Raw genomic sequence first — 14,071 nt, 5'->3', positions numbered from 1 at the left:
AGTCAGCAATATTCATCACTGAATCATAACAGGAACTATCTGATGTATTACCACACACAAAAATTAACTCAAAAGTACTACCTAAATGTTAGAGTTAAAAACTATAAAACCAAAAAAAAACAACAACTATAAAACTTGTAGAAGAAAACATGGGCATAGATCTTTGTGATCATAGATTAATCAGTGGTTTCTTAGATATAATACCTAAGCATATTCAATTAAACTATATAGATTAGACTTCAAGGGCCGGGGATTTAGCTCAGTGGTTCTACTGCCTGCCTCGCAAGCACAAGGCCCTGAGTTCGATCCCCAGTACCAAAACAAAAAAAATTAGACTTCAAAAATAAACATTTTTGGCCAGGCATAGTGGCACACACCCGTAATTCTACCACCCAGGAGGCTGGGATTACAGGTGTGTGCCACCATGCCCGGCATAATAGGCATTTCACCAAAGAAAGTATACAAGTGGCCAATAGGCATATGAAAAGACAGTCAACATCCTTTGCCACCAGAGGCATACAAATAAAATCCCAGTGACCCAGAAATAGTGCTATGCTCCAGTGATCCCAGCTGCTTGGTCCGAGGCTGAGGAAAGAGGAAGTGCCTTCACGGCCAGTTAAGGCAACTTAATGAGATCCTGAAAAATAAAGTTAAAAAGAGCTGGAATGAGGCTCAGTAGTAGAGTGATTGCCTGGTGTGTGTGAAGCCCCGGGCCTCAGTGTCCAGCACAAAAACAATTGCACTTCACACCCACTTGAACGGCTAGAATAAAGATGACATTACCAAGTACAGGTAAGGATATGGAGGAAGCAGGACTCTTGTGTGGTGCCGACAGGTGAGAACAGGTTCTCTCGGGCAAAGACTTTGGCTGGTTCTCAGGAAGTTAAACAGAGACTCACCAGGTGACTCAGCAATCGCACCCACAGTCATATGCACTTGAGAACTGGAAACGTGTCCTCAACAGAAAGCATGCATGGGGACTCGGAACAGTGCTATTCCCAACAGTGAAAATGGAGACATATCTGACAACAGATGAAGGGGTAGCAAATGGTGATACAGCTATGCAGTGAGCAGTGTTGAACTGTAATAAGAAATAAGTTCCATTACGTGAGATAACATAGAGAAAGCTGGACAATATTATGTCAAAATAAATAGGCCAGCATAAAAGGTCATGATTCCATTGATATGAAATATCCAGAGAGACAGGAAGTAGAAGAAGGGGGAAGATGTGACTGCTGGTGGACATGGATTTCTTTATGGGGTGAGCAGATCTGACAGCAGTCACGCTTGCACAGTGTGTGTACTTTAGGGGAGCTCTTTGCGGTACGTAAATTGTATCTGTGTTTTTGAAAAAAGAAACAACTCTTGGGCAGAGTGTGGTTGTGCACACCTGTAATCCTAGCACTCTGGGAGGCTGAGGCAGAAGGATCACAAATTCAAGCCCAGCCTGAGAAACTAGTGAAACCTTGCCTCAAAATAAATATTTAAAAAGGGCTGTATGAACCCGGAAGGAAGCTCCCCCACTACCATCCCAGGCTCCTAGGGCAGAGAAGGTGAGCTGGTCCCAGCACCCAGAAGGAAGCTCCCCCACTGCCATCCCAAGCTCCTAGGGCAGAGAAGCTGAGCCAGTTCCAGAACCTGGAAGGAATCTCCCCTGCTGCCATCCCAAGCTTCTAGGGCAGAGAAGATGAGCCGGTGGGCATCAGAAGCACCCCCCACCCCGTGGAAATGAGAAAACACATAAACAAGCCTCAAAAACAGAGTCCTAGATCACCTACAGCAACCCCAAAGGGAAACAAGATGGAACAATCTGATACTCAACCACCTGGACTCTCTGAACTGGCAACAAAAGAGGATCTGGGAAAAATGAAATCAGAAATAATTTCTCAGATAACAGCAAAGATTTTGCTTATGGTGCAAGACATGATTAATAAATCTAGAAAGGACACAGATAAAAAAATAGAGGATCTGAGGAACATGATGGAATCCCAACATAAGAAACAAATGGAATCCATAAAACAGATACAAACAGATTTCCAAGAGATTAAAAACTCCACCAAAAGTCTGCACAGCAGAATGAATCAATGTGAGGATAGAATTTCAGATAGAGAAGAAAAGATTGCAATTAGTGACCAGGAAAAGAAAAATTCCTTTAAAATTGTAAAGGAACACAAGAAATCAATCCAGCAGCTGCTAGGCAATGCAAAGAAGAATAACATAAGACTGATTGGAGTCAATGAAGAAAGAGGAGAGAGTGCAGATGACATCAAAAAAAACTGTTCACAGAAGTGATGGCAGAAAACTTCTCAAGGAGGGGAAAAGAACTTGACATACAGATAAGTGAGGCATATAGGACTCCAGCTAGGCTTGATCAAAAAAAAATCTACACATAGGCATATAATAGTTAGGATTCCAGAAATCCAACAGAAGAACAAAATTCTACAAGCAGTGAGAGAAAAGAAACAAATCACATACAAAGGAAAGCCCATCAGAATCACAGCAGACTTCTCAATGCAAACCCTCAAGGCAAGCAGAGCTTGGAGTGATGTATTTCAAGCCCTAAAGGAAAACAGCTTCCAACCCAGATTGATGTACCCTGCAAAACTATCTTTCAAAATTGATGGAGTAATAAGATACTTTGATGATAAAGAGCACCTCAGGAACTTCATGAATACCCAACCGGCACTCCAAAATATTTTAGACAATACCCTAGGAAAAGACAATGAGGATCACAACCCCAGGAAACCCAGCAGAATGAATCCATTGGGCATGACAAATTAAATGCAAAGGGGGAGAATCCAACAAAAAGAAAAAGTCATGACAAGGGTTTTAAAACTTTTTACTTCATCTCCCTAATGAGTGTATAATTCAATCTTATTATTGTACTCATTAGTATTTTTCTGATTCTAGAGTTGCATACCATTCCTTGTGCTATACTGGCTATTTATCTTCTTATGTCTACATTTTAATTGGGTTGTCTATTAATGAACTCTAAGAATTCTTTATATATTCTGGTCATAAGTTAGATGCATTGTAAATATGGACTGTTTAAGGACTACTTTTCATTTTAATGATGCCATTTAAAGTTCTAAATTTTGATGGAATCTCATTTATCAATTTTTTTCTTTTATACATCATGTTTTTTGTATCCTAGGTAGTTCTTGCCTACCCTGAATTCAAAAATATTTTCCCTTATAATTTCTTCTGAAAGTTTTATACTTACAAGCTTTCTTATTTAGGTTCATAGATCCCTTCAAGTTATTTTCATGTATGGAAAAAAAGGGTTGAGATTAATTTTTTATATACAGATACCAGGTGTTCTAGTGCCGTTTGCTGAAAACACTGTCTCTTCCTCGGCTCTTGAATTGAGTTTATATTCTATAAAATGCTAATGTTAAATAATCTTTCAAAACTCAGTGGACCATATATGTGTGGTTCTATTTCTAGATTCTCTGTTTTATTCCAATGATCTATATGTCTTTCCTTACACCAACACTGCCTTGATTACTGTAGCTTTAGAAGAAGTCTTAAAATTAGGTACTAAACATCTTCCAACACTGTTTTTGTTTTTAACTTTTCTAGGTCCTTTGTACTCCTACATAACTTTTAAATTTCAATATCCAATTCTTCATTTATAGCAAGTATACACAGACCTGAATTTTTATATATACCTTGTGTTTTCTAATCCTGCTAAATTCAAGTACAAGTTCTAGGGGCTCCTAGAGATTTCTTAATATTTTCTCTGTAGAGGATCATTTCATCTACATATAAAGATTTTGCTTCTACCTTGCCAATCCTATCCTAATTGTGTCATTTTATTGCCAGACTATTTTGGTGGGGCCTAGGTTTCAAAGTTTAATGGACAGATGAAAAGTAAGCATATCTGCCCTTGTTCCCCACCTTAAGGAGAAAGCATTGTATCTTCTCCATTTATATAAGGCATTCTCTCTGGAAGTATGGAGGACATGTCTTTAATCTGTTGAGAAGGTTCTGTTCTACTTCTAGTCTCCTGAGAGCTTTTACCATGAACAGCTGTAGAATTTGGTCCAATACGTTTTCTCCAACTAGTGACAGGATCATATGGCTTTTTTCTTTCCTCTGTTTAAATGATGACTTTTGGGGGTGGATCTTCCAATGCTGAACCAACACTGCCATCCCTATAACAAAACCACTTTCTACATCCTGCCAGATCTGACTTCTAAGAGTTTGTTTTGTTAAACAAATTTCTATCCATGTTCATACTTTTTTCTTCTATTATCTTTATCCAGTTTTAGGATTAGCACAATGTTGAGTTCCTAAAATGAGGGGAGAAGTGTTCCTTCTTTTTTCTGCTTTAATTATTTGATATAATTTATCAGTTAAAATGTGTATGAGCCTGCTGTTGTCATATAGGTCGGGTTTCAAGCTAGGAATATACTTTGTTTAATAGGTGCTATTCAAATTTTATATTTCCTCCGGAGTTAGTTTCATTAATTTGTCTTCCAAGGTACTTCTTAGAAGTTGTCAAATTTATTTCAAAAAAGATTTTTGTAATATGCTTTCTATATCCTTTTAAATTCTGTAAAATCTGTGGTAATGTCTCCTAGATCTTAATATTGTAATTTAAAAAATATATGTTGTGTAACAGGAAGAAAAGGTCTAAAGGTGCAGGGGAATTGGGAGGGATAGGGGAAGGGAAAAAAGGGAAGAGGAAAAAAAATGGAAACAAGGTCTTTGCAAATAGGAAAGGGTAGAGGGGGTGAAGGGAGGGCAAGGGAAGGGGAAAAAACATAAGAACCAAGACTCATGTAATGGTACAAGATCCCAATGATGAATGTAACTGTATTTTATACCAAAAATGTACCAATAAACTTCATGGGGGGGGGAGGGCTGTGGTTGTAGCTCAATGGGAGAGCCTGGATGCCATCTCCAGTGCTGCCCTCCTCCCCAAAAAGAGCTATTTTCAAGTGAAGTGAGTTCTATATTTATGCCTATTTTCGTGAGGGAGATCTCATGGTCAGAGCCATCAAGTTACTATAAGTGACTGAATAAAATGTAAATGTTAAACCAGGCATGGTGCCAGATGCCTGTAATCCCAACACTTAGGAGGCTGAGGCAGGAGGATCATTGTGAGTTCAAGGCCAGCCTAGGCTACAATAGTGAGTTCTAGGCTAGCCTGAATTAGAGTGAGATCCTATCTCAAAAAAACCAAACCAAATAAACAAAATGTAATAAAAAAAAAAAGAAATGAAAGTTCACCTTGATATCTCCAAATACCTACAGTATTGACAAGAGGGACTTTTTTCTTTCCTTTTATATTTAGGATTGAACCCAGGGCTTCTCACATGCTAGGTAAATGCCAGAGGTGATGGTACACACCTGCAATCCCAGCACGTGGGAGGCTGAGGCAGGATTGCTTTGAGGCTGAGGCCAGCCCAGGCTACATAGTGAATCAAGGCCAGCCTGAACTACATAGCAAGACTCTATCTAAAAAAAAAAAAAAAATCACATGCTTGGCAAGCACTCACTGAGCCACATCCCCTGCCCTTTCTATTTTATTTTATTCTATTTTGTTCTATTTTATTCCATTCTATTCTACGCTATTTTATATGACAGGATCATGTTACATTACCCAGGCTGGGTTCAAACTCAACACCCTTCTGCCTCAGCTTCCACTGGGTCTATAGCCATATGCCACCATACCCACCCAGTGAGACTGGATCTTTAAAATGTCATTAGATCATTCTCCCCCCAAAATGGATTAATGGGATTAGTTATCATGGGAATGAGTTGTGATTTTTTTTTGGAGACAGGGTCTCACTATGTAGTCCAAGCTGGTCTCCCACTCACAGAAATTTTCCTGCCTCAGCCTCCTGAATGCTAGGGTTACAGGCATGTGCCACAGCACCCAGATAGGAATAGGTTTCTGATGAAAGGTTGTGTCACCCATCCTCCCTTGCACATACACCTGCACTCTTACCCTTCTGAATTTCTTCATAGGATTGAGGGAGAAAGTTAGGGCATGGCCAACCCTCTAGGCAAGTGGGCATGTCTCACCAATCATGGAGATCCAGGAAACATGTATAGAAAATGTTTCCAAGGGCTGCACCTGGGACCAATCAGAAAACAGCTTCAGTTCTTCTGGTGGGAAATCAAGCAGGTTTTTGATAGGATGGCTTATATTTGATGTCAGAATGGTGGATACAAAAGATGGCAGCCATTGACCTCAAGGCCACTACGCTCTTGCCTTTTCAGTGGCCCACTCTCACTCTGCAGAGTGTAGGTTTTTTCCTACCTTTAATAAATGTAAAACCTCACTAGCTTTTTTCATTTGTTTTCTCCAGTTCCTTGTTCAGGACAACAAGAAACTGGAAAGGATCTCTAGGAGGCATCTACAGCACACCAGAACCCTGGTAATAATTTTGGTAAAGCCAGCTAGGACATAGGGCCTTTTGGGCACATTTTTGTTTCTCTCTCTTTCTCTGAGAACCAAGAGCTCAGGCTGAGAAGAAACTTACTGCTTCACTGCTTTACTTTTTTTCTTTCCTTCTCTCTTCCTCGGGACAGTTTTCTCATTTGTCCAGAACAGTTCTATACTGTGTCCCACCATGTGGGGTGGGATGTGTTCAAGTCAGCAGTGGGGTCACCATCTGCCCCTGCACTGTGCCTCCAAGCGCTGGTGCCCAGACTGCTCTTACCCCTGCCACGTCCCACCAGGATGCGCTCATGTGGAGGCCTGTCATGTGTGTAGGGTTGTGCCCCAGGGACATGTGCCCAGATGGCAACCCATAGGATGCTGCGACATCATCCTCCATGGATACACAGGTTGGCAGTTGCCACAGAATGGACTGTTTGGGTTCAATGTGTGCAAACTAGAGTTTAGTATAACTTTTTGCTCTCAAATTTTTTTTTCTCTGATACTTTTTCAGCTTTCTGACTTTTTTGGGAGCCTGCTTGAGTAATCAGCTATCCTGGCCTGCTCCTTTTTGTGCTCAGTCTCAGCTGTGCTTTCCCCCCCTAGATGGACTTTTATCTTTAGATATCCTTAGTGAGTTGCTTTTTTAGAGCCTTATTTTTCAAGATCTCAGGGAGCCATGCCAGTCTACCTTTCCACCATGTTTGGCAGCCATTTTGGTTCATCCTATGGGTCAGCCACATGGTTCGGCCATGTTTGTCAGGCATTTTGTTTCATCATGTGGGTTGGTGACACGTTTGTTCACCATTTTCTTTTTCTTTTCTTTTCTTTTTTTTTTGATACCGGGGATCAAACTTGGGACCTTGCACTTGTGAGGCAGGCAGCGGAACACCATTTTCTTTTTCAACTGACCTCGTGGACACCAGGAAGTCTCACCCTTACAGATAAAAGCTAAAGACTCTGTTTTCAGAGAACATATGGGGCTTCTTCCTTCTTCTCTTCTCAATCAGGTTAGATTCCCTCCCTGTTTCTTCTAACAGAAATTCAGGTCATTGAAAAACATTTGCTAGGCATGGTAGCATACATCTGTTATCCCAGCACTTGGGAGGCTGAGCGGGACATTCATCATGACTTTGAGGCCAGCATAGGGTACATAGTGACCCTATCTTAAATAAATTGAGACCCTATCTTAAATAAATAAATAAACAAACAAACAAACAAACATGTGTGAGGGCCTGAACAAAACAAAGGGAACAGCCAGTAAAGGTCAACTCAACTGACAGTGAGCATGCAAAAGTAGAGCTGGAATCAATAGATAACAGACCCTATCCTTGTATTTAGAACTTTCTGAGTTTTTAGTCTCTTTTTCTCTTAAATGTCAAAAGAGGCTTTTATCTCTATTGCCTTAAGTAATTACCAAAGTTTTTATTAACTAGATAAATGGGAGAGAAACTGTTTCTCAGGTGGCTAGTTGGAGCCCTGGCGTCTCCACCCTGGTCTTTAAGGAGTTATAGTGGGTTCCAGGATATGGAGAGGTCTAAGGAAAGGCACCATGCCACTTACTTCCCCGGAAATATGTGGTAGTACAATTGAGTCTCCCAGAGGATGCTCTAGGGACTCATTGGGCCTGCATCCTTCTGTGTGGGCTGCCCTCTGAAGCACCCCAGTCATAGGCTTCTCTTTCCCTCTCTCTCCATAGGCCCCGTGCAGGTAGCTAGTTGGAGCCATAGGGCTTCCACCCTTGTCTTTAACAACTTATCTTCTATTGCAATGCTATTTGGGTCCAGTATGAACTAGGAAATCATGAGAGATGGGTATAGAATGACAATCTAAATTACAATACTATTCTTCAGTTAGATCTTTTTTGCAAAAGGCAAGGAAAGTGGTGTGAAATCTCTTATGTTCAGGCCTTTATGGCTCTTTATCTCTGGAAAGGGCCAGGAAATATGGTACTTAAACAGGCCTCCAAGGAAGAGGAAATTGATACTACTGTCGATCCCATCCTCAGATGCCCACCTGTCTTTCAGGGTCTCTCCTGCCTATTTAATGAAAACAACCACACTAGAAGGTCTCCATAAACTCCTCCTTGTAATCCACAGGCCAGCAAATCAGTCCCCTCCTCATACCCTCATACCCTTTTAGCAGCATAGGACATACTTGGAGTGGACTTTCTCACTCTCCTAACTCCCAGATCATCCTGGCCCTAGGAGACTTCCCTGGAGCAGAGGGAACTACTCGAGTTGAGGTTTCTTTCTCAGTGGCAGATACCCAACAGTGCAAAGAATGGTTAGGCCATTTTTCAGAGGATCCTGCTAGGCTTGAAGATGGGCCCCAGACCTTTATGACCCAGTTGCTGGACATGGCCTTTTCTGTGTTCAACACTTGGAAGCTAGATGAGGATAAAAGAAAAAGTACCAAGAAAAATACAGCCCAAAATTGTAGCTGTAGTAATTGGCAATGCTTTAAGCACATCTAAGTTGTCAAAGGGAAAACCCAAAGCCAATCAGGTTTCCCTGAGTTCCTGCTTTAAATGCAAGGAAACCAGATACTGTGGACACAACCATATCAGGCCACCACCCAGGCCCTACTCCATATGTCAGGTGGCCAGTGTGCCTGACTCATGTCACTGGAACACTGAACGTCCCCATTTCCAGCGAGGGGCTAGGCCAGCCAAAACCTCCTGCTGTGATGAAGAGGACTGGAAGGGGCCAGGGGAACCTGCAATGCGCATGTCCACAGACATTCCATCTCCTGTGAGGAATCCTGGGTGACCCTGGGCAACATGGGTAAGCAATTTCAATTCCTTATAGATACAAAAATGGCTTACTCTATTTTAACTTCCTTCTCTGGAAATCTCTCCTCTAGATCTGGAGCCACAACTGGGGTCAAGGAGAAGCTTCTTTACACATGCTCTAACATGTCAATGAGAAGTTCAGATGTTCAACCATGAGTTTTTAATTGTCCCATGCTGTCCTACTTCCTTACTTTAGTAGTAAAATTGGGAGCAATTCTCCAATTCTGGCGAAGGCTAACATGAATTTTACCTGTTGGGACTATACCAGGCCATGCTTCTAGATAGCTCTGAAATTAACATAAAGACTTGTGCTACTCTTTTTTTTTTTTCTTAAATTCTTTTATTGGTACATTTTAGGTACAAGACATTTACCATTGGGTACAATTTATCATTGGGAGCTTGTACTTGTATGTGATGTATCTTGGTTCTTATTTTTTCCCTATTCCCTGTCCTCCCTTGACCCCCTTCACTCTTCACTATTTACAAAGACTTTGTTTCCATATTTTCCTTTTCTTATAATTTTTCCTTTCCCTTCTTTCCTTTCCCCTTCCTCTCCCACTCCCCTACCACTTTGGACCTTTTCTTCCTATTTCAAATTATCAATTATTCATTTTAATCATTTTAATCTTTATTTACACTTTCAGTTTCTCACACCAGAGAAACTATTCCGTATTTTCACGTGTGTCCTATTTATTTCACTTAAGAGTATGACCTCAATATGCATCCATTTAGCTATAAATGTCTCTAGTTTCTTGTTCTTTATGGCTGAGTAGTACTCCATTTGATTAAAAAAAACCCACATCTTTGGGCCAGGGATTTAGCTCAGTGGTTTCGCCGCCTGCTGTGCAAGTGCAAGGACCCGAGTTCCATCTTCAGTACCCCCCAAAAACAAACAAACAAAAAAACCCCACATCTTCTTTATCCAGTTTCCAGATGATGGTCACTTGGGCTGTTTCCAAGCTTTCACTATTACAAACTGTACCGCTATGAACATGGGTGCACGTATATTGCTGTGGTATGATTCTTTTAATTCTTTTGGGAAGATGGCCAGCAGGGGAATAGCTGGGTCAAATGGGACCTCTAGCCCTAGTTCTTTGAGGTATCTCCATACTGATTTCCACAGTCTGCACTCCCATCAACAATAGAGAAGGGCTGCTTTCTCCCCACACCCCTGCCAGCATTTGTTATTGGTTGATTTCTTGATGGCAGCCATTCTTTCTGAGGTCAGGTGGAATTTCACTGTTGTTTTCATCTGCATCTCTCCAATGGCCAGTGATGTTGAACATTTTTCATATGTTTATTTGCAGTTTTTACTTTTTTGTCTGAGAAATGTCCATTTCAGATGCCCATTTTTGGCTTGGGTCTTTAAATTTGGGGGGTCTGATTTTTTTTCAGTTCTTTGTATATTCTAGCGAGTAGACCTTTGTCTGAGGAACACCTGCTAAAAATTTTTTCCCACATTTTAAGTTGTCTTTTAGCTCTTTTGGTGGTTTTTCTTGCAGCGCAGAAGCTTTTTAATAAAATGAGATTCCAGTTGTTGATTCTTTGTGCTAGTTCCCGTGCTGCTGAGGTTTGGTTCATAAAGTCTTTTCCTATGACAATGTCTTCAAGAGTTCTACCTAACTTATCTTCCACTAGTGCTTCTGTTTTAATATTTAGATCTTTAATCAACTTCAATCTTAGTTTACTACATGGTGATAGATATGGGTCTAGTTTTAATCTTTGGCAGGTTGAAATCCAGTTTTTCCAATACCATTTATTAAATAGGCTATCTTTCCTCCACTGAGGATGGTTGGCTCCTTTGTCAAAGATGAGGTGGCTGAGTATGTCTGGAGTTGTTTCTGCATCTTCAAATCTATTCCATTGATCCTTAGGTCTGTTTCTTTGCCAGTACCATGCTGTTTTATCACAGTAGCTTTGTAGTATAGTTTCAAGTTGGGGATTGTGATACCCCCTGCCATGTCTCTGTTGCCTAGAATTGCTTTTGCTATTCTAGGTCTCTTCTGGTTCCAAATGAATTTTTGTACTGTTTTCTCTAGTTCTGTGAAATATATCATTGTAATTTCAATTGGCATTGCATTAAATCTATATAGCAGTTTTGGAAGTATGGCCATTTTCACTCCTGGGTCCTTCCCATCCAGGAGGATGTCTTTCCATTTTCTTATATCCTCTTTGATCTCTTTTTTCAGAATGCTGTAGTTTTCAGTGCAGAGGTCTTTTGCTTTCTTTGTTAGATTGATTCCTAGATATTTCATTCTTTTGGGTGCTATTGTAAAAGGAATTGATTTCCTAATTTCACTCCCAGTGAGTCTGTTATTTGTGTACAACAAGGCTATTATTTTCTGAGTGCTGACCTTGTATCCAGCTACTCTACTGAATCTGTCAATTAAGTCTAGAAGTCTTTTGGTGGAGTTTTTTGGGTCTTCTATGTAAAGTATCATATCATCAGCAAATAATGACAGCTTAAGTTCTTCCTTTCCTATCTTTATTCCTTTTATTTCTTACTCTTTTCTAAGTGCTGTGGCTAATGTTTCCAGAACTATATTGAACAGGAGTGGTGATAGTGGGCATCCTTGTCTTGTCCCTCATTCTAATGTGAAACTTCAGTTTTTGACGATCTAGTATGATGTTGGCTGTTGGTTTTTCATAGATAGCCTTCATCAGGTTGAGATAAAGACCTTCTATTCCAATTTTCTGTAGGGTTTTGACCATGAGTGGGTGTTGGATTTTGTCGAATGCTTTTTCTGCATCTATTGAGATGCTCATATGGTTTTTGTCCTTGGCTCTCTCAGTATATTGTGTATTACATTTATTGATTTAATTATGTTGAACCATCCTTGCATCCCTGGGATAAATCCAACTTGGTCAGGGTGTATGATCTTCTTGATGACCCTCTGTATTCTGATTGCCAGTATCTTGTTGAGGATTTTCGCATCTATGTTCATTAGGGAGATTGGCCTGTAGCTCTCTTTTTTGGTTGGGTCTTTCCCTGGTTTTGGAATCAAAGTAACACTTGCTTCCAGGAATGAATTTGGAAGTATTGCTTCCCTTTCAATTTCATTGATGAATTTCAAGAGTAATGGTGATAGTTCTTCTCTAAATATCTTGTAGAATTCAGGAGTGAAGCCATCAGGAGCTGGGCTTTTATTTGCTGGTAAATTTTTAATTACACTTTCAATTTCACTCACTGTAATTGGGGTGTTTAGAATTTTTATGTCCACTTCATTTAACTTTGGCAATTTGTATGTATCTAGGAATCTGTCCATTTCTTCTGTGTTTTCCATTTTATTGGAGTACAGATTCTCAAAGTAGGTATTGATGATCCTCTGGATTTCTGTTGGATCTGTTGTGACTTCACCTTTTTCATTCTTAATTGCTTGTATTTGTGCCTTTTCTTTCCTTTTTTTGATAAGGTTGGCTAAAGGTTTATTTACTTTATTTATTCTTTTGAAAAACCAATCTTTGATGCATTGATTTTTTTGGTATCATTCTCTTAGTCTCCATTGCATTGATTTCTGCTCTGATCTTTATAATTTCCTGTCTTGTACTAGCTTTGAGATTGTCATGCTCTTCGTTTTCTAGGAGCTTGAGGTTCTGCATTAGATTGTTTATTTGAGCTCTGTTTTCCTGATATGGGCATTCACTGCTATGAATTTCCCTTTTAGAGCTGCTTTCATTGTGTCCCATAGATTCCTGTATGTTGTACTGGCATTATCATTTACTGTAGATACTGTCTAATTTCTTCTTTAATTTCCTCTGTGACCCATTAGTTGTTCAGTTGGGTGTTATTCAATTTCCATGTGTTTGTGGGGGTTTTGCGGTTTCTTATGTTATTGATTTCCAATTTTATTGAACTATAGTCTGATAATATATAGGGGGTAACTTCAATTCTTTTACATTTACTTAAACATGTCCTATGAGGTAACATGTGGTCTATTTTGGAGAATGACCCATGTGCAGCCGAAAAGAATGTATATTCTGATTTTGTGTGGTAGAACACTCTGTAAATATCTATTAAGTCCATTTGTTCAATAGCTTGGTTCATTCTAGAATTTCATTGTTAATTTTTTGTCTAGATGATCTGTCTGTTTGTGATAGTGGGGTATCGATGTCCCCCACTACAATTGCATTAGTGTTTATTTGGTTTTTCATGTTCATTAATATGTGTTTTGTATAGTTGGGGGCATTCATATTTGGTGCATATATATTTATGACTGTCATCTCTTCCTCTTGGAATGTTCCCTTCACAAAGATGTAGTGACCACCTTTGTCTCTCTTAATTAGTTTTGGTTTGAAATCTACTTTGTCTGCAAATAAGATTGCTACCCCTGCTTTTTTCCAGGTTCCTGTTGCGTGGAGAACTGTTTTCATCCTTTTACTTTCAGTCTATTAATTTCTTTTTTGAGTTAGGTGTGTTTCTTGTATACAGCATATTGCTGGATTTTGCTTCTTAATCCATTCTGCCAGTCTATTTCTTTTGATTGGTGAATTGAGGCCATTAACATTGATGGTTATAATTGATAGATATTGACTCATCCTTGTCATGATGTTTTATTGTTGTTGGCTTTTTTTTATTTTTCCCCCTTTCCCTTTAGTTTCTTGCTTTGCCTGGTGGTTTCCTTCTGTTGGGCCTCGTGGAGTTGTGACCTTCATTGTCTTTTTGTAGGATATTGTTTAGAGTTGTTTGGAGTGCTGGTTTGGTGTTCATGAAATTTCTCAGGTGTTCTTTGTTGTGGAAGTATCTAATTTCCCCACTGATTTCGAAAGATAATTTTGCAGGATACAACAGTCTAGGTTGGAAGTTATTTTCTTTTAGGGCTTCAAATACTTGACTCCAGGCCTTCCTTGACTTGAGGGTTTGTGTTTAGAAATCTGCTCTGATT

The sequence above is a fragment of the Heterocephalus glaber genome, unplaced genomic scaffold, assembly GCF_053883595.1.
Source record: "Heterocephalus glaber isolate CG9 unplaced genomic scaffold, H.glaber_assembly_v1.0 deba00000122, whole genome shotgun sequence".
Taxonomy (NCBI): domain Eukaryota; kingdom Metazoa; phylum Chordata; class Mammalia; order Rodentia; family Bathyergidae; genus Heterocephalus; species Heterocephalus glaber.
The sequence above is the reverse complement of the archived record's forward strand: the minus strand, read 5'-3'. Positions refer to the sequence as shown.